Source organism: Macrotis lagotis, chromosome 3, assembly GCF_037893015.1.
Source record: "Macrotis lagotis isolate mMagLag1 chromosome 3, bilby.v1.9.chrom.fasta, whole genome shotgun sequence".
Classification (NCBI taxonomy): Eukaryota; Metazoa; Chordata; class Mammalia; order Peramelemorphia; family Peramelidae; genus Macrotis; species Macrotis lagotis.
The window spans coordinates 54,565,807-54,585,096 of NC_133660.1; positions in this window are offsets into that span (position 1 = coordinate 54,565,807).

Consider the following 19,290-nt stretch of genomic DNA (forward strand, 5'->3'; position numbering starts at 1 on the left):
ACATGCTTATAACAGAATTTGGGAGGGGTTCATTCTTAATTAGGATGGGAGACTGAGGAAGGAGAGAGAGAAGGTAGATTTTATTGGAGAAAATTATGTAATTAAAATAAGTCATAAAGAAGTTTCCAGTTTTCCTCTACTGAATTATTATCTGCATTTTTATCCTTTTTCAATTTGTTCTGGTACAACTTAATGTAGGTATAGATGGCATGACTAAAATTTTTAAACAAAACAAAACTGTGAAGGATAAATTAGACCAGGTGATTTTTTAAAGCCCTACAGTTGAAAAACATAAATGAAATCTAGTTCTAAATAAACTGTAATATAGAGAAATGTAAAATATTTTAATTGGGTTCAAAAAATAATCGATGAAAGAGGGTGATAGATAAGACCTGACTAGATAACTGACCCTGTGACAAAGATTTGCTTATTTTAATGGAGTCCAGGCTCCAAATGAATCAACAATGTGACAAGGTGACCAAAAAAGCTAATGCGACCTTGAACTATATTAATAGAAGTGTAGAGTCCAGAATAAGGGAGGTGATAATCCCACTGTACTTTTCCTTGGTCAGATCAGATTTGTAATATTGCATTCATATCTGAACATCACATTTTAGGAAGGATATTAGCAACCTGAATAGTGGCCAAAGGAGAATGATGAGAAAACCCAAGACAAAGAAACTTGAAACAGATGTTTAACCTGAAAAAAAAAAGGAAATTCAGAAGAAACATGATACTTGTCTTCAAGTACTTGATGGTTATCATTTGGAAGAGTGATTAGAACTGTTTTATGTTTCCACAAAGGTTAGAATGAGAAACAATGAGTAGAAGTTACAGAGAGAAGGGAATGCCCATTAATTGGAGAATTCTTATGAATTGAACAGAATGCTATTGTGTCCTACAAAATGATGGAAGATATGATTTCAAAGAAACTTGTGGATACTTGTATGAACTGATGTAGAATGAAGAAAATAGTTCCAAGAGAATAATTCATAGACTAATGGTATTGTAAAGATAAACAACTTTGAAATACTTGAGAAGTCTAATCAATACAGTGTCCTACCCCAATTCCCAATGTGGGAATTAATTTTGCTTGGCTATGACTAATTATTACCAGTACTTTCTTCTTCTAAGAGGAAAATAAAAACTTGTTAATGGCAAAATATATATATAACATTTTTTAAAAAGGAAGTGCAAAGAAGTAGATTTCTGCTTTATATAGGGAAGAACTATCTAAGAGTTGACCAAAAGTGGAATGTTCTGCCTGAGGCAATAGTGGTTTCCCCATCACTCTAAATAGAAGCTAGGTGATTGAGAAAAGAAGAGATGGATTTTTAAACATTCCTCATCCCCTTGTTGAGAACTTTTGAGAACAGAAAATGGTAAACTACTAATTTGTCCATTGTAAATGGGATATTAGCTGATTGATGCTTTATTATTATATATGTTTTATGATTACAATAGAACAGCATTTTAGAAGAATTATATCAAAAAACAAGCTATTGAGGACAGATTAGTAAGTATATATACATATATATACAGCTTGTAACAGGAACTTTGACAAATTTTTTAAAAAGGGACAATTCCCTTTAAGACAAGATTTTGTCTTTCTCTAACAAAGTCTCCTAGATTTCACTTTTCCACTTCAATCCTTCCTCCCCGTAATTGCCAAAATACTCTTCCTAAGGTATGCATTTTATCATGTCTCCTTACTCTTCAGTAGTTACCTACTGCATCTTGTAAAATAAACAAATTCATCAGTTGACTTTTAAAACCTCCATAGTGTGGCCCTAATTTCACTTTTCAGACATTTTGTATCATTCCCTTTCACTAAATATACTCCCCAGATAGACTGAACTACACGTTGTTAGTTAAGCTTCACATGTCATCTTTTGTCTGTGTGTTTTCATCTGCAAGTCTCTAAGGTACTTCTTTTTCATTTTCAACATGTCAGAATGCTCTATTTCTCATCAAATTAATTCAGACTCCTTAATATTCATATAGCTATACATATGTGTATATGTATAGATGTATGGATATATATATAAGCTGGTATTCCCCCAACCTTTCTCCATAAAAAGTAAGGTTTTTTTTAAGGTCAGAAACTTTTGTTTCTTTCTGTCCAGCACATAGTGCAATACTTTCACACAGTAAGGTACTTACTTCTAGATCTTTGATAATAATGAGAGATTTTTTAGGAGAATTCAGAGCATAGCAATTTATAAAGACCATGCACTAAGGTGTAGAGAAATTGAAATCCATGTACTGTACCAGGGGAAAAAAATTCCATATCCTACTTTAGATAATTTCTTTGATGCCACACCCTATCCCAAATCTCTATTATATTTAGCAAGCTCAATTTATGGATCAGAGTTGCTAAAGCACCATTAATCTCTGCTAAATTATACAATGGTGAGAGAATTAAACTCCTCCCCTAAACATTAACATTGAATGGAAAAATCTTTCTTTTAGCTTTGTGAGAAGGAATAAAAAGAGATGGAAGAAAGCATTTGTATATCACCTACTACGTGCCAGTCAATTCATTTGTACAATGATTCAAATATCATTTCATTTTCATTCATATCATCTCATCACAACCTAAGGAGGTGGGTTCTATAATTATACCCATTTTGCAGATAGGGAAATTGAGGCAATTGGAGGTAGTTTAATTTGTCCATAGGCACACAACTAGTGTCTGAGGCTGAAGTTTAATTCAAGTCTTCCTGCTGCTTTGGAAGGTAAATTGTGACTTGCAGAACTAGGAATGAGAAATTTCAGAAGTTATACTGGGAACAATAAGATTGTTTAAGGACAAACATTAGGATCTTCTAAACATTACTCAATTATCTCAGGTACAAACCTGCATGCCATCCAATATTATAAGTTAAGAAATGTTACACTGGAATGGGATTCAAGAGACCACCATTCTATCTGTGACACTAACTGATTAATGTATTGTTTCCACCTCCATTTTGTGACCTGTAAAATGGGGGTTACAAATCTCTGCCATAGTTATGCCACAATGATATTGTGACATTAGAATAGATAAATGATAAAGAACTCCAGAAACTATAGAGACATAGATTTAAGGTATTGTTCCAATTATGACTCCATCACCAAATACTTTGCTATGAGACAATTTTCCCTCATTTTGATTCACCCTGGGAGCAATATAATCGCCAGAATGTGGGAGAGGATTTTGTTTCTGTGTTCATTGCTGTGTAGTTAATGTTTCCATTTCATCTTTAGAGTATTTATCTTGATTCTTCTACTTATTTGCTGAATTTTCTGTTGCTTGCTCAGGAATAAAGACCTATTCACAAATCTTCCAAAGCATTCAATCACTCATTGCATACCATGAAGCTGTTGGTATATCCTTATAGACATCTTTCTTTTAGAGTATATTGGGCTAAGAAAAAGAAAGCACTGAGAATTTAGCTTATATGAACCACAGAAATGAGAAACAGAAAATGATCTCTTTAACTGATTTTTTTAAAATAAGAAAATAAATAAATCAATTATAAGATGGACACAACTTTCTAGGTATTATCAAATGTGAATGGTTTTCATTGCTTGAAAGAAACAAAAATCAATCAATAAAGATTTCATACATCCTAGTTTCTATGGTCCCTTCTGCCCAAAATCACAATTTATAAAACCTGAGAGAATATGACTACCTCTCTGAGAGATTCTTCAACAAAGCAGTTGACTAGAAAATACTTCTGTATTTGATGTTTTGATTATCTTATCATTGTCAGTGCTACCACCAATGATCCAAATCACAAAGTATCCATACTTTCTCATTCTCTGAGACCCTGTTTCCCATGTTCCCCAACAAATTCTCCATAGAAGCATCACACTGTGTTTGAAAGGTCTTTATGTAGATGTCCTGACATTATATAAATACCACTGGAACCTGTGCACCATCCATCTCTCAGATTCTAGCTCCATGAATTCTTCAGAAACAGCAATATTTTATCATTCTCATCAGGCATCATCAGTGGAATAATATAAATACTAAAATATGAGCTTTACAATAATATGTTATTGATATGTTCATTTGTTATTGGATTGGCTCATGGTAGGTGATATACAAATGCTTTCCCCCTTCTCTTTTCATTCCTTCTCACAAAACTAAAAGAGATTTTTCCACTCATTGCTCATGTTTAGGGGAGGAGCTTAATTCTCTCACCACTTAGCAGAGATTAATAGTGCTTTAACCTCTGATCCATAAATTGAGCTTGCTAAGTATAATAGAGATTTGAGACAAGGTGTTGCATCAGAGAAATTATCTAAAATACGAGCTATGAGTTAATCCAATTCTTCTGAGGAGAAAAAAGTGGAATGGTGAAAAAAGTTTATTTCTTAGGTTTTTAGGTTTTTGCAAGGCAAATGGGGTTAATTGACTTGCCCAAGGCCACACAGCTAGGTAATTATTAAGTGTCTGAGACCGAATTTGAACCCAGGTGCTCCTGACTCCAAGACCAGTGCTTTATCCACTATGCCACCTAGCCACCCCAAAAGTTTATTTCTTTATAATCTTTAATCCAACAATTTCACTATTAGAACTGTATAATAATAATAAGAATAAGAATAAGAATAAGTATTAAGGTTCCTGTCATGTAGGCTGAGCAAGTTTTTCCTTAAAATGTAATGAAGCAGGGGTGGCTAGGTGGTGCAGTGGATAGAACACTGGCCTTGGAGTCAGGAGTACCTGAGTTCAGATCTGGCCTCAGACACTTGAGAATTACCTAGCTGTGTGACCTTGGGCAAGCCACTTAACCCCATTACCTTGAAAAATCTAAAAAAACAAAACAAATAAATCCTTATGGGGTGGCTAGGTGGCGCAGTGGATAAAGCACTGGCCTTGGAGTCAGGAGTACCTGGGTTCAAATCCGGTCTCAGACACTTAATAATTACCTAGCTGTGTGGCCTTGGGCAAGCCACTTAACCACATTGCCTTGCAAAAACCTTAAAAAAAGAAAAATATAAGTTGTTTTCCTTTTTTCCAGACCTAGTTGTGATATTGCTGGATGTAAGAGCAAGAGTTTAATAACACTTTGATCATAATTCCAAATTGCTCCCAAAATTGTTGAATCAATTCACAATTCCACCAATAATGAATATGTCCCAATTTTTTCACATCACATCCATTTGTCATTTTCCCCTTCCATCATTTTAGCCAACCTGGACTGTGTAAAATGATTTCTCAATGTTATTTTAATTTGCATTTCTCTAATCAATAATGATTTAGCACATTTTTATGTAAATATAAATTGTTTTGACTTCTTCATTGGAAAATTGTCTGTTCATATCCTTTGATCATATATCATTTGGGGAATGACTCCTAATTTTATATCCAATCAGTTTCCAAATTTTGCTGTTCTACCTTTAGAATATTTCAAGTATCTATCCCCTTCTCTCTATTCAGACAGCTGCCATTTTAATTTGAGAGGCTCTCATCAATTCCCACCTAGATTATTATAATGGTCTCCTAATTGGTCTCATTGATTCCCACTCTCATCCATCCTCTACAGTCTTGCCTACATGATTTTCCTAAAGTGCAGAGTTGACCATGTTATTATGCCTTTATTCACTCAACTTTATTCAATCAATGGTTCTATATTGCTTCTGAGATCACATAAAAACTCCTCTATTCAGATTTTTAAAGGTCTTCACAACTTTACCCCCAAACTACTTTTTGAGTTTCATTGTAAATTACTCACCTTCTCACACTTTGTGATCTAATCAAACTAGCTTTCTCTCTCTATCTCACCCAACATATTTTCAAACCTTTCCATTGGATGGCCCCATTCAATGGAATGGAACTCTGTTCACCTCTTATTGCAAAGACCCCTTCTCTTCCTTCTAGACATGAAGTATCACCTTCTAAATAGAGCTTTTTCCAATCTCCAAAATTGCTAGTATTCTCTCTCTTAAACTATCTCTTATTTATTCTGCTTATATTTATCTTCTATATACTTATACATGAAATTATTGTTTTCCCATTAGAATGTAAATATGATTGATGATTGATTCATTCATTATAGTTGTAACCTTGACATCTAACATACTATATGTCTAATAACAGACACATGATAAATATTCATTGCTTGATTGGCTGAATGAGTGAATAGATGATAACAATAATGTAATTGAGAACAAAAAATATAAATTAAAGGCTAAGAAATTATAATGACCAATTTGGCCCCAAATAAAAAATATGAAAAGATCCCTACCTTCCTTTTTTTGCATAAGTGAGAGAACTGGGTGTGGGTAACACTGAATACAATGTGAGACTTTTATGATGTATTTGATTCAACTGAGCAAAGCTCCCTCATTTGAGTTGCGGAGTCATCCATTAGAGTTCCTGAAGCTGCTCATAGTTGTTAAGTACTCAAGGGACCAGAAAATGACTCAATCTTTAGTCCTTTGAATCAATTAAGTCTCAAGGATAATCTCAACATCTTTTAGGGAAAACCAACTTAAAGAGGGGAAGATGTTAGTTTACTGTTCCTACAATAATCACCTACCCTTCCACTTCTCTAGTGATGCTGTCAGAGTAATGGAACAAGAGGGCAGATTGTACCAACATTAACATAAGTTACAGAATGTCTATAAACTTTAACTTGGTTGTTATTACTCTTATTGTGAGCTTCTTGTCCAACTACCAAAAATTTTATATAGCACTAGAAGAAATTGACTGGATAAACCTGGATATTCCCACTATAAATAAAATGAGGAAAAAGAAGGAAGTTTCAGTCTCATGGGAGGACAACTCACAAGCCCTGCTTGAAGAAGCAAATAAAGAATAGAAGCCTCAGGAAATAAAATGACAGACAGTATGGTTCAGTTGGAAGGGTGCCAGATTGGGAGTCAAAGAACCTAAGTTTAAAACTGTTTTTCTGTCACAGTAATGTGAGACTTTGAGTATGTCTCTTAACCTCACTGGACTTCCACTTTCATATCTATAAAACAAGGGGATTGTACCCAGTAATTTGTAAGGTTCTTTTTGGCTCAAATTCTATGGTCCTTCAAGGGTTGATCCTTGATAGGTAAGGGTACCTTCTACAGAATTGCTTTTGTAATGTGCCCAAAGACAAAAAGAAATGTCATTTTATTAAACATTTGTTTATCTTGTATTGCCAAATTCATGAAATATTTGAAAAAGACTACCATGAAAAAATAGCTAAATACCAAAAATATATATTATATCGTGACAATTTAAATGCATTACTTTATATAGTACTCCTCTATGAAGTATTTGAGTCTATTAATAAATACACATATCTTAAAAACTGCTATTTTGTTACTCTTTAAGAACTAATGTCCTGAGCTAAAAGAGTAAATTAATTTTTTAAAATAGATTTCAAACAATAGTATATTACATTAAACATGATAGCTTTTCATTCATTTTTCAACTGATTAAAACTTTTTAAACCTTAAACAAGAAAATGAAAGATGAATTCACTATCTTCAAGAGTATCAGGTCTTTGTTACTGCCATAGAGAAAAAAATGAAGTTGATTAGTGCAGATAGATCAGTGAATCTGATCCAGTATGAAAAATCTTGTTCCTACTTTGGAGTAGTGAAAAAAAAATTTAATGGGAAAATGTTGATCCTCCTCCAAACCTCTACACACACCCCCAAATCACCTATCAACCTTGTATCTCACATTAGTCCTTTCCACCATTCTCCTCCAAGAAGCAGATGGAATGCCTAGATTACAGCTTTCTAATGCAATTACTTTGGGAGGGGTCTAGAAGTAAAGTACTTGTCCAGTTTCCTCAGTTTTCCCAAAAGCATCTCCAGAGTAAGAGCCAAGGTGATTATATTTCAATTTAATCACATAATTGCTGGTAATATGGACATCTATTTACAACAATGAAATGATTGGAAAAGTGAGAGGTTTCTTTCATTTAGAAGAATTTTCTTCATTCTGATGAAGTACTGAATTTCTTATTTAAAATGAAGAATTTAAGATAATTTTTCGGGGCGGTTAGGTGGCTCAGTGGATAAAGCACCGGCCCTGGAGTCAGGAGTACCTGGGTTCAAATCCGGTCTCAGACACTTGATAATTACCTAGCTGTGTGGCCTTGGGCAAGCCACTTAACCCCATTTACCTTGCAAAAATTAAAAAAAAAGATAATTTTTTTATCTCTGCTTACTTCCTTAAATGTTGGTCTAAGAATTATTTCACTCTATTTTTTATTCTATCTCTATGTGACTTTGCCCCTCTCCGTTTTTGTGTGGGAGTTTCAAGTTATCATTCTCTCTCTTTTTGTCTCTATGTCTCTCTCTCTCTCTCTCTCTCTCTCTCTCTCTCTCTGTGTGTGTGTGTGTGTGTGTGTGTGTGTGTACATGTCTGTGTCTTGCACACACACACTCCCTATATATATAACTGAAATTTTAACTTATTCCAATTCAACTCAGCCCAACTGAGACATTCCCTTTGGGGACCTAATGAAAACAATAATAATAGATGATAGTTCTATTATGTTTGTGAAATACTTTATATACATTATACAATTTGATTTAAAAATATTGTTTTCATCATCCATAAATCTATGACAAACTGCAGAAAATTGAACCTGGCAGAAAGAATGTCTTTTTTTTTTTCTTTTTGTTAACTGGCCATTTTTGCTTTTTTTTTTCCCTCTCTCTCTTTTTTAATCTCATCCTTCTTTTTCTCTGTTTTTTCCTTCACTCAACAGTTTAGATTTGAGAGGTGACTATACTTTTTGTGTTCCTCTTTTTCTAATGTAAGAAACAGGCAAAAGTTCCATATACACAAATCCTAAATAGAATAAATGGAGAAAGAGGGAGGAAGGTCATATTTAATAGGCAGGGAAAGAAAGCAGCACTAAAAAGGGAAAGGAAATATATAGAAAGTTACTTTTTTTCAGAGTTAAAGTGTTTTTCATTAAAAAGAAAATTCAGAAACACATTGAATTTCCTGTACTAGAAACCATAAATTTGAAAACTCACCAAGGAAAGAATGTAAGGATAAGGTAAATAAAGATAGTGACAAAGTTTGGAGGATCATAATAGTTTCTAGATGTTATTTTCTTCTCTTTTAGGGAAAGTTTGCATTTTCAATACATAGATCATTGGCATCTTAGAATTAGACTTGAGAAGTTTAAATAAAAGACAACAGTGAGACAAAACAGAGAACATCTACGAATTGTAAGAATTATTCCAATATCATAAATTGTTTGGCCCAAAATTTTCACTACTCATTCAAGAAAGAACAAAATCTTTACATGTTCATACCAGGACATGATCTCTTCTTGACAGATGAAAGGAATTACGTATGCACAATTTCCAGATTAAAACAATAGATAACTTTGTAAATTATAATACTTAAAGAACCACTATTAATCATTACCTGCTATTTGTGAAATATGTAGACTATCTTAATTCCTCCAATTCACTGAAAAAGGGAAGTGTTTTCAGCATTGAATAACTTACAATATATTCAGAAATGAGAAAGGCAGATAAACTAATGGATTAAATAAATGATAAATCACCAGTAGATGGACAAATAGACAGAAATGATAACAATAATAATGATGATGAGCCTGAAATTTCATCTGCTGGTGAGGTATTCCCTCTATTTCTGCAAAATGTTCTGCCATTTATACTTAGAGAATTGTCTCAGGATATTGAGAGGTTAAGCAACTTGCCCAAAGACACACAGACAATAAGGGCAGAATTTGAACTCAATTGTTCCTAACTCCAAGGTCAGCTCTCCATTTACTAAGCTTTCTATCCACTATACTCCATTGCCTCTCATACACATAAGTAAACACAAGTTTAAACTATGAATAAGGATTTTAAAAATAGTATGTAGAGAGGTCACATGTCTACTGAGAGACACTCTTGACAGGGAAGCATTTGGTCCTGTTCTAAACCTAGCTCTGTCATAGTAAAGCTGGATGATCTGGGATAGGTCTCATCTCTCTACTCCTAAGTTTCCATCTGAAAAAATGAAAATGACAATATTTCTATAGAAATTTTTTTCTGAGGGTGAAAGATGAAATATTTTAAAGTCCTTGGAAGAAAGGTGACCTGTACATTAAACAGCACTGTGTTTTTATCATTTGCACTTTTGACCTTGAAATAAACTGTATGACATAACACCATTTTCTTCAGCAATTGGAACTGAATCAATAGACAGATATACTGTATATATGTTCATTTATGAAGCATCAGATTGCATTACCAAGGGGGCTTATGGACTCTCCTTTTCTGAAAAGGGCAGATGGTGATTTTTCTGGAGTGATTTAAGTATAGGCATGGGGTTAGACCTGATGACCTCTCTTGGTTCTTTTCAGCCCTTTGATCCAATGTGAAAAATCTATTCTCACCATTGTGGGAAAAGCTAGTTATGAGCGTTGCTGAATCCAGATGGCAGATAAGATATTCTACATGCCCAGAATATTTATTTCTATCCAGGACTAAGTATTACTGAATGAAAAAAAAAATCTGAAAGAAGCTGAGGCTTTTGGCATACTTCACAGCATGAGCTGATGTTCATCTTAAAATGAACTTCTGGATTTCCATTCTTTTTTCCATGTGATTCCTCCCTGAGATGGAATCAGTCAGGTTCATGGGTTTAGGCACCAGGTAACCTAATTGCAAAAAAGGGCACAATACTATTAGCTTTACCATGTTATAGCAGGAAAGGGGTTCCCCCCCATTTTCCTTTCTTCATAGTAAACCCTTACGTGTGATCCTATTCCCTCTTTCAGGAGACAAAAACTGAGCCCCCAAATTGTGCTGATAGGATATGACATATCTTGATACCACTCAGAGTTCACCAACAAGGGCCAAAAGGTGCTATTCTTGACCTATTGGGTGTCACAAAGTAACTTTCAACTCCACCATGATTAGGTACTTGCTATCAGAACCTTCACTTCTCCTCCAAGACCTCTTTCCTATCATATCCCTTTCAGCAGGACACACTGTCAGTTGCCTAAAATATAAAATTATTTTAATACATTGGGTGGAGGTCTCAGACAATATACATGTATATCATTACAAATTCAATTGCATTACTCATTTTAGCATGGCACATTTTAATGTGATTTCCAGGTTCCTAACAAGTTTGTTTGTTATGAGTCTGTGCCATTCAGAATTCACCAGTAATGTCCCCAGACACTATAATTGACCTGTTGGGTTAAGTAGGAAAGAAAGAGAAAGCTATTCATATTTCTGCCAAACTGGCATAACCCAGGCAAGGGAAGCACCACTCATCCAAAAACTGTGATCTCTTCTTTTAACACTCAACCCTTAAAACTTAACCCTTTCTTGATGATTCTTAGATCTACCCTTGATTCCAGATCAAAATTTCCACTTTTGCCTAAATTTTGATTCAGTGGTTCTTTCCTCACCTGAATGCCAAAGGAAATAAAACTTTTTTTCTCTCCGGGTATTCTGGTTCTTACCCCTAAAGTTTCAGTTAGATTAAATTCTAAGAAGACTCTTTAAGATTTAAAGTTCTAATATTTTGGGGGCGGCTAGGTGGTGCAATGGATAAAGCACCAGCCCTGGAGTCAGGAGTCCCTGGGTTCAAATCTGGTCTCAGACACATAATTATTATTAGGTAGCTGTGTGACCTTGGGCAAGCCACTTAACCCCATTTTTGCCTTGCAAAAAAACACATAAAAACAAAAAACATAAAAAAAAGTTCTAATATTTCTCTGGGCTCCTAACTGAAAGAAATATCCCTGAACCCCTTTTTTTCCTTTAATAATATGAACTATCTGAGATACATTAAAGGTCAAAAGTTTCTTCTTAACTCTTGCTCACTCAAACCTCTCCTACAATCTAATCTTAAAGACATTCTCATCTTTCAGTATTCACACAGGTTGTTTTATTTATCTTGATTATCCACTTTCTTCATAATTGTTGAGCTGTTTCTTTTTTATTTAAAACTTCTATATTTCCTTTTATCAGTAACATTTTCTTGAAAAGAAGGGTCTCCCAGAACCCATCCTGATCTCTACCTCAATACCTCTTCATCTTCTCTCAGTTGCCACTCTCCCAAGTGAAACATGACTATTTCCCATCCTAATGTTTGTTAATACAGACCTCTACCTCCTGTTTTGATCTTAACTGGATATTATCATTGATCCATGATCATATTCCCTCCACTGGGGCAAATGCAACCAAACCCAGATCTTCACATTCATGTGATTCCTATGTATTTTGTTCCATAAGCTCTCCATTGAAGTTATACCCAATATCTTCTTCTGATTCTTTTATATTTGTAAATTTAGGAAAATATCCAAGTCATCTAATTTTTATTTCTTACTCTCACTATGGCCCAGATCTTTTCCCCCATTCTCCCCCTGGCCATAGATTAGCAATATGATATAATAGCAAGAGAGCTGTTCTCAGAATTCAGAAGACCTAGACTTCAATTCTTGCCTTGGACAGTATGACTTTAGACAAGTGATTTAATCTCTCCACAAGTGAAGCAACTCTAAGACTGAGTTTCCAAGCAGATGCCAATCTTTGTTGGTAGAGGATATTCCTCACCAGTAGTACTCCCTCCACAGAGGAAACCATGGGTCCAGTCAAAACAAAAACAAAATAGTACTTCCTTATTCTAGATATGCTTTGGTCTGTATATACTTGCTCTTTGTTTCCATTTCTCTTTGAATCACCTGTAATTGTGATGATTCTGAACGTATAGATTTCCACGGACTCACAACATAATGTCACCAGCAAAAAAACATATTTAAAAAGATGTAATTTAGATCAGAGGGCAATCTGGAAATGATTAAAGCATTTCACAATATCCCAGATGAGATCTAGTCCTATCCCCAAAGATTATTCAATTTTAGGCCTAAGTCATTACCCATTTTATAGCACCTATAGCATCATGATGTACTGAATCAATAAATTGTCCACGCAACTACTTGTTTCAGCTTAATCAATTTGAATTATTTTTCCAATTTTAGCATATTTTTCCCTGGATGGATTGGTTTTTTTCCATCTTCCTCCATAATGTTTTGCAAATGAACTTGCAATCTCAACTTGAGTCTAAACTAATTTGTCAACTATACCCCACTCCTTGTCCATGTCAGCTGTTTATAAACTAGAATGGTTTCTGGGTTCTTTTGGCATGATCATTCTGATGACTGTTTTATTATTATTCTCTGAAAAAATAAAGAATAAGAATGTTGTGGAAAATGCTCGAAGGAAAAGCATATCTTCTTTAGTTTTGATTTAGCAATTGGGTAAGGAAAGGAAATTTATAAGGACATAGACAATCGCAATTATCTTTTCCATTTGTTGACTTTTTAAATTGTTTCCTATGCTTTATACAGAATGTTGTAAAAGTCACTGCAGCTTTAAGTTATGAACATATAATGATATAAGCAGTTTTTAAGCTTAAATTTGCACTGAAAATTTAGGAACATCTTAAATTTGAATAAATATGCTTGACAATGGGAATTAAAATTAAATTTTTTATTAAAAATAAATGTTGATGACTATGTAATATCTTTGATTTTTTTATTTCCTCTGTTTTCAGAGGAAAAAGTTTAGGATAGATCTCCAATAGTTTAGGTTAGATCTCCTGTTGTTGTTTAATCATAACAGTCTTATCAAATTCCTCATGGCCCCATTTGGGATTTTCATGGCAAAGATACTAGAATGGTTTCTTCAGCACATTTTACAAATGAGGAACCTAAAACAATGTTACATGACAGGCCCAGGGTCACATAGTAGGGAGTACCTGAAGCTGTATTTGAACTCAAGAAGATAATTCTTCCTAAGGTCAGATCCAGCACCCCATTCTTTAAAGCACCTATCTAGTTACCCCTTAGATCTCCTGTAATAACATTATACCCTTCATATGTTAATCTTTTTTTTTTACAGTTTGGTTTTGACCTTCATCCTAACCTGCTAATGTTGTAATTACAGGAAACTAGTCCATGAATAGCTACCAGGAGAATACTAGCAGTTAAAATATTGTCAGTTTCATTTTGGGAGATATCATTTGGCACATTCAGTGCCTTCCAACTCTCTTTTTTGAAGAAAATACCTATTATAATCTGACTTCTGAGCAATGTACATGCTTTTATTCTCTTTTAGCTATTAATTTTTGAACCATGTTTTCAAATATATATTCATATTTCACAATAACATTATCTCCCAAAATGCTTTAAGTTTCATAAAGCATGTTAGTTCCATAGCAACCCTAGAAGATAGGTATCTCAAGCAATATCCAAATTTTACACACAAAGATACAGAATCAGAAAGTGAAGCAGATTTAACCATTGTCACACAGTGAGGCAAGATGTCCTCCAGTTCTCCTTCTACAGAACTATTGAGGGTATTGACTAATATTGATGTAGCATATACAAGTTTACAAAATGATTTTCTGTGAGTCTTCTGAGGTTGTATTATTTGCCCCCCCCCCCGTTTGCCAGATAAGGAAATGTATTTCTTTTAATTTTTCCTTAATGTTTTGGTTTGGGGTTTATGTTGATGTTGTTGTTGTTGTTGCTGTTGTTGTTGCTGTTGCTGTTGCTGTTGTTGTTTTGGTGAAGCAATGAAGATTAAGTGTTCTGCCCAGAGTCCCACAGCTAGTGAGGGAGGGTCCAAGTGTCTGAGATCAGATTTGAACTCAGGTCTTCCTGACTCCAAGAATGGTGATCTATCTTCTACTATCCCTAGCTTCCCCTCAAATGAGAACATTTCAAGTCAGAGAAAAAGGACTGAAAAAGCACACCTTAAGAAGACTGGACTGCCAGTACATTTATCTGCTCTTCTTCTGTTATCCCTTAATTCTTTCAGTAGTTGAATACTTTAGCTTGTAAACTAATTTAGGGTTTCTAATACATGGCAAGGAAGGCAAGGGAATACAATCAGTCCTTGGAACAAATACATGTTCTAAAGTTGGTTAAATGCATTACTGGAATGTCCAGTTTATGACCTATTACAAAAATATGATATGTGATTAGAAAAGGATAGTGCTTACAAGAAGCATAGTAATCAGTCCACTCAAGAAGCAGGCATAAATCAATCTGGCTAGTTGTAGTCCTCAATATGGCCACAAGTACAAAAGATAAGTCAGGGATGGCAGTGAAAAGTTTAAAAGGAAAAATACCACAAAACCAAGTTTATATCAAGTGCCAGTTCAAGAGGTTTAACTGTATTCTGATTTTCTTTAGGACAGAGAAATGACCAATTTCCTTTTCACCAAGATTTTGATGCTATCCATTTTGTGCTATCTGGGTCTCTGGAACCTGCTATAAAGAGCTAAGCCCAAGAAGAAATTCTGAGGAAATCTCCTGCAGCTGCTTTCAAAGAATGTTCTGATTGGGCACCAAAAACAGAATACATGAAGCAGCTGGTGCTGTATTAATATCTAATGTCATCCAAAGAGACAATTGTGCAGGTGAAGACCTATTTAGCTCTCACTTGTAAAACCATGATACTTCTCCCTTTGACCAATACCTGTGGTGACAATTGTCTTTCCTGTTTAATTTTCCAGTAATGAACTATTTCTACATCTATAAATGAAATGTGTATTCTTAGTGGGCCTTACCTAATAATGGCTTCTAATTTTGATTTTTTTTAACATTTTTTTTTGTCCTCCCCATCTCCACCTTGAAATTTAACACAGATGAGAGCCAAATAGAGTTGACTCATAGACGTGTCTGTTCTGGCCACCAATATAGTATATATGCCATTCCCTGTCCTGGTTCTCTTTATAGTCTGGGAAAGAATGCACTAGAGATATTGAGAGAGCATTTCCATATATGTTCAAATTCTTTTGAGAAAGGCGTAAGAAAAAGAGAGTCTCCAAGTTGAAGCCAGGCAGACATCAAAGATTTCATTGCAGGAAGTGAAAATGGGGTACCTATTAGATCCCCTAGGTTTGAGGGCAGAGAAAGTATGCATTCATATTTCTTAATGTATGAAGATAATCAGGATGGTAGCCCCTTCCATCCCTGAGTATAAAAAGATTGGAAGATTTCTGAAAGGGATATATGTACCAAAGGTCAGAGGGATCAATAAACAGGCCTACGGATGGAAAGAAGAATTTGAATAGAAAACTGCTGCTAAAGTAAAGCCACTGAGAGGAAAGGGAGTTGCTGAATAATTAAAAAGTTAAGAATAAGCAAACTCAGTTGCCATGGGGGAAGGGCTGGGGAATAGAGGGAGTAGGGCAAGGGGAGAATAGAAAAAGCAGTTGATGTGGTAATTAAGAATTTGGTGGGAGCCTGGTCAGGTCACCTCCTTTCTCAGATCAGAGCCCCATCAGAAATTCTTTCAAGTGTCCTTCTGCGTCGCCAACTATGACAACAGCAAATCAATAAGTGCTTGAAATGAAAGGGGATGTTGGCTAGCCCCCAGGCTACAGATTTCCCCGCAGCCAGGCTTTTTCTGAACTCCTATCATGCCTTTGCAGTGCCTCTTTTAAGAAGGGCTACCTTTTATTCCTATTCTCATGACGAAGGTAAGTGCTCAGTTAGCATATCTATTAAATGTGCGGGGCTCTGCTGGCTCGCAGGAGCCCAACCATGCTCTCCTCCGCTAGGCTCCCGGCCTCTCTCTCAGGCTGCGGGCTCTGCTCACCAAGGTGAAAGAGGAACGTCGGCTGGGCAGCCAAACCCAGGCCACCCTAGCTCAAAAGCTAATCTACTCTGGAGATGGTTGCGAGCCAGGGGGAAAGAGCGACAGGTCCTGTTGAGTCCAGACATTAGAAAACCGGGCGAGGAAGACAGAACTTCATTTTTCCCCATTTAAAAAAAAGAAAAAGAGAAAAATGCCTAAGGTGGGGAAAGGGGATGGAGGAATTTAGAGCATTCATAAGATAGCAGAGACCTCAGGAATAGAAGGACCCAAAAATAAATGGAAGAAGAGCAATGCGACTCAGATTCTCGGACTGAGTAGCCACTGCTCAGTTCTGCTTCAGATTGTCCCCCCTACCCTAATGTGCCCTGATTTAACTATCTTTCCTGCGACCAACGTTCCTCGGGACGTTTTAATTAGGTAATTCATTAGTGAATCAATACAGACATTTATATATTCTTTTAGCTCAAGTGGTTAAGTACTAATTTCGAAATGATTATAAAACACTGGAATATGCGATGCATTGTGATTTTAATTTATATGCAAATCAATCGGTTCATTTTCAATGCTGCTTTTTGGGGGGGTTGTTAACAATTATTGTATTGTAGTGTCGGAGGCACGGATCAAACGCCTGAATAGGCAATTCCGCAACAAGACCTGGACAGGAAGGCAAATTTAGAGCAGCCAACAAATCAATACTGTTTGAAGCCTTTAAACACCGCTAGCCATTGGTATTTACATACTCGCTTGTTGTCAGAGCTGGGGAAATTGCTTGCAAGGTTTGAGATCATAATCCAGATACGAAGAAAGTAAATGGTAGTGGAGAACCCGGCACCCGCGTGTCTCAAAAAATACATATCCATACATACATATATATATATATATATATGTCTAGATACATATATATAAAATATATTGTACTGTACCTTTCCCTGGACCTACTGGGCAATGGGACTGTGGCACTGGACACTAGACACTAGTCCAGGGAGTTGTTCTGCATTGAATATCTATTTGTCCTTCGGACATTTGAATTCTCGTTAGAACGAGTTTTCTCCTTTATTTCAAAGATTTTTGTTGTTGTAAATGATCGTAGGTCCACCAACAACAACCATTTCCAAAAGTCCCAACTAGCCTTGGCCAACAGGAACATACGAAAATCACTCATACATCCACGGATATACTTTGGGATCACAATGTTTCTCTCTCTCTCTCTCTCTCTCTCTCTCTCTCTCTCTCTCTCTCACACACACACACACACACACACACACACACACACACACACACACACACATTCAAGTTTATCCTAGATAACTGGAGGGGAGGTGGGGGGGGACTTTCCAGCACACTGGTTTATTGGAGAAGATTAACTTTGGACATTTCCAAATCTTGAGAAAGCAAAAATATATATGCTTGCACAGTTTTTACGATGCTGTGGGGTTGGGGCTCTCATCCTGGATTACAGGGGAATCCGGGCCCAACTTGTTTATGTAAAACTGTAACATCCTTGAAATTCAGGATTAGATTATGTCAGAGTCTTACCGCAGAACCCCAGACCATGAGATCTGTTCGCTGTGTAACTGGTACCTTTGATGCTGAAATCTTGTTTACAGGGCGGTGGATTGATTGGGTTTGTTGAACTGGGGGTGGGGGGGGGGAAGAGGAAGAGAAGCGGGGTGGGGGGGAGAAATGAAAATCCAAATACATTCTCCACAGCCCACTCTAATATTTACTGCTGGGGGGGGGGGGGGGAAGAAGGATGAAATCCACGTATTAAATCAGCTCCATAGTTTCCAGACACCCTAGAACCCCTGTTTCTCGGCAGCACGTCTAATGTATTCCCTGGTGATTCTAGGCATTAATTAGTTGTTTAATAGGAGTATGACTAAAAATGTAAAAGAAGGATTAGGAGCGTGAAGCGTATGTCCAGCTCCTTCCACACACTCGAGGAGGGAATGAAAATCATTCTGTATCTTATATTTCTCTAGGAGCCATTTGCATTTCCCACCAGCTGCTCACTTCAGCTGCTCGGGTGCTGGGGCAGCGGTGCACCCACAAGCTCATCGGGCGTCTGCACCAGCCCCGGATTGGGGTGAGCCTGCGGTCTGACTAGACAGAGTCCAGACAAGGAAAACAGGGGGAGTCAAGGCAGAGGGAACTTCGATAAACCCCTTCACACCAGTCCCTGGTCATAGGGTCTGCAGCTCATTGAATCATGAAAGTGGGGGATTTGCACAAGCATATCTGTGGGTCTTTCCAACAACTCTCCCCTCCCCTTTTCTGTCTCTCCTGGTCTGTCTCTACATATTACATCTCTGCTCCTACCTTTTCCTAGGGAGGGTTCCCACATTCTTCCAACAAGCTCATAATGAGGCCCGTTATCGCCTGAGTAGCTTTATCTCTATAAAAAAATGAAAAGAAGGGGGGGGGGGGGGGGGAGTCAAAGCAAAAGCGTCAGTCGATTTCCCGAGCTATTGGGAGAGGAGAGGAAAAGACAGAGAAAATCTCACTTAAAGAGTTCTAAGAAGAAGCCCAGATATTCGATTCCGCTTTGGAGGTGATGGATTTTCAGGTCTTCTATGACTACCTGACTTGGTGGCGGAGTTAGGCTGAGAAATTAATTGTCTGGGCATCCACAAGCTTCCGAGAATCAGCAGCCGTATTAGCAAATAGGGAGAAAAAAAAAAGAAAAAT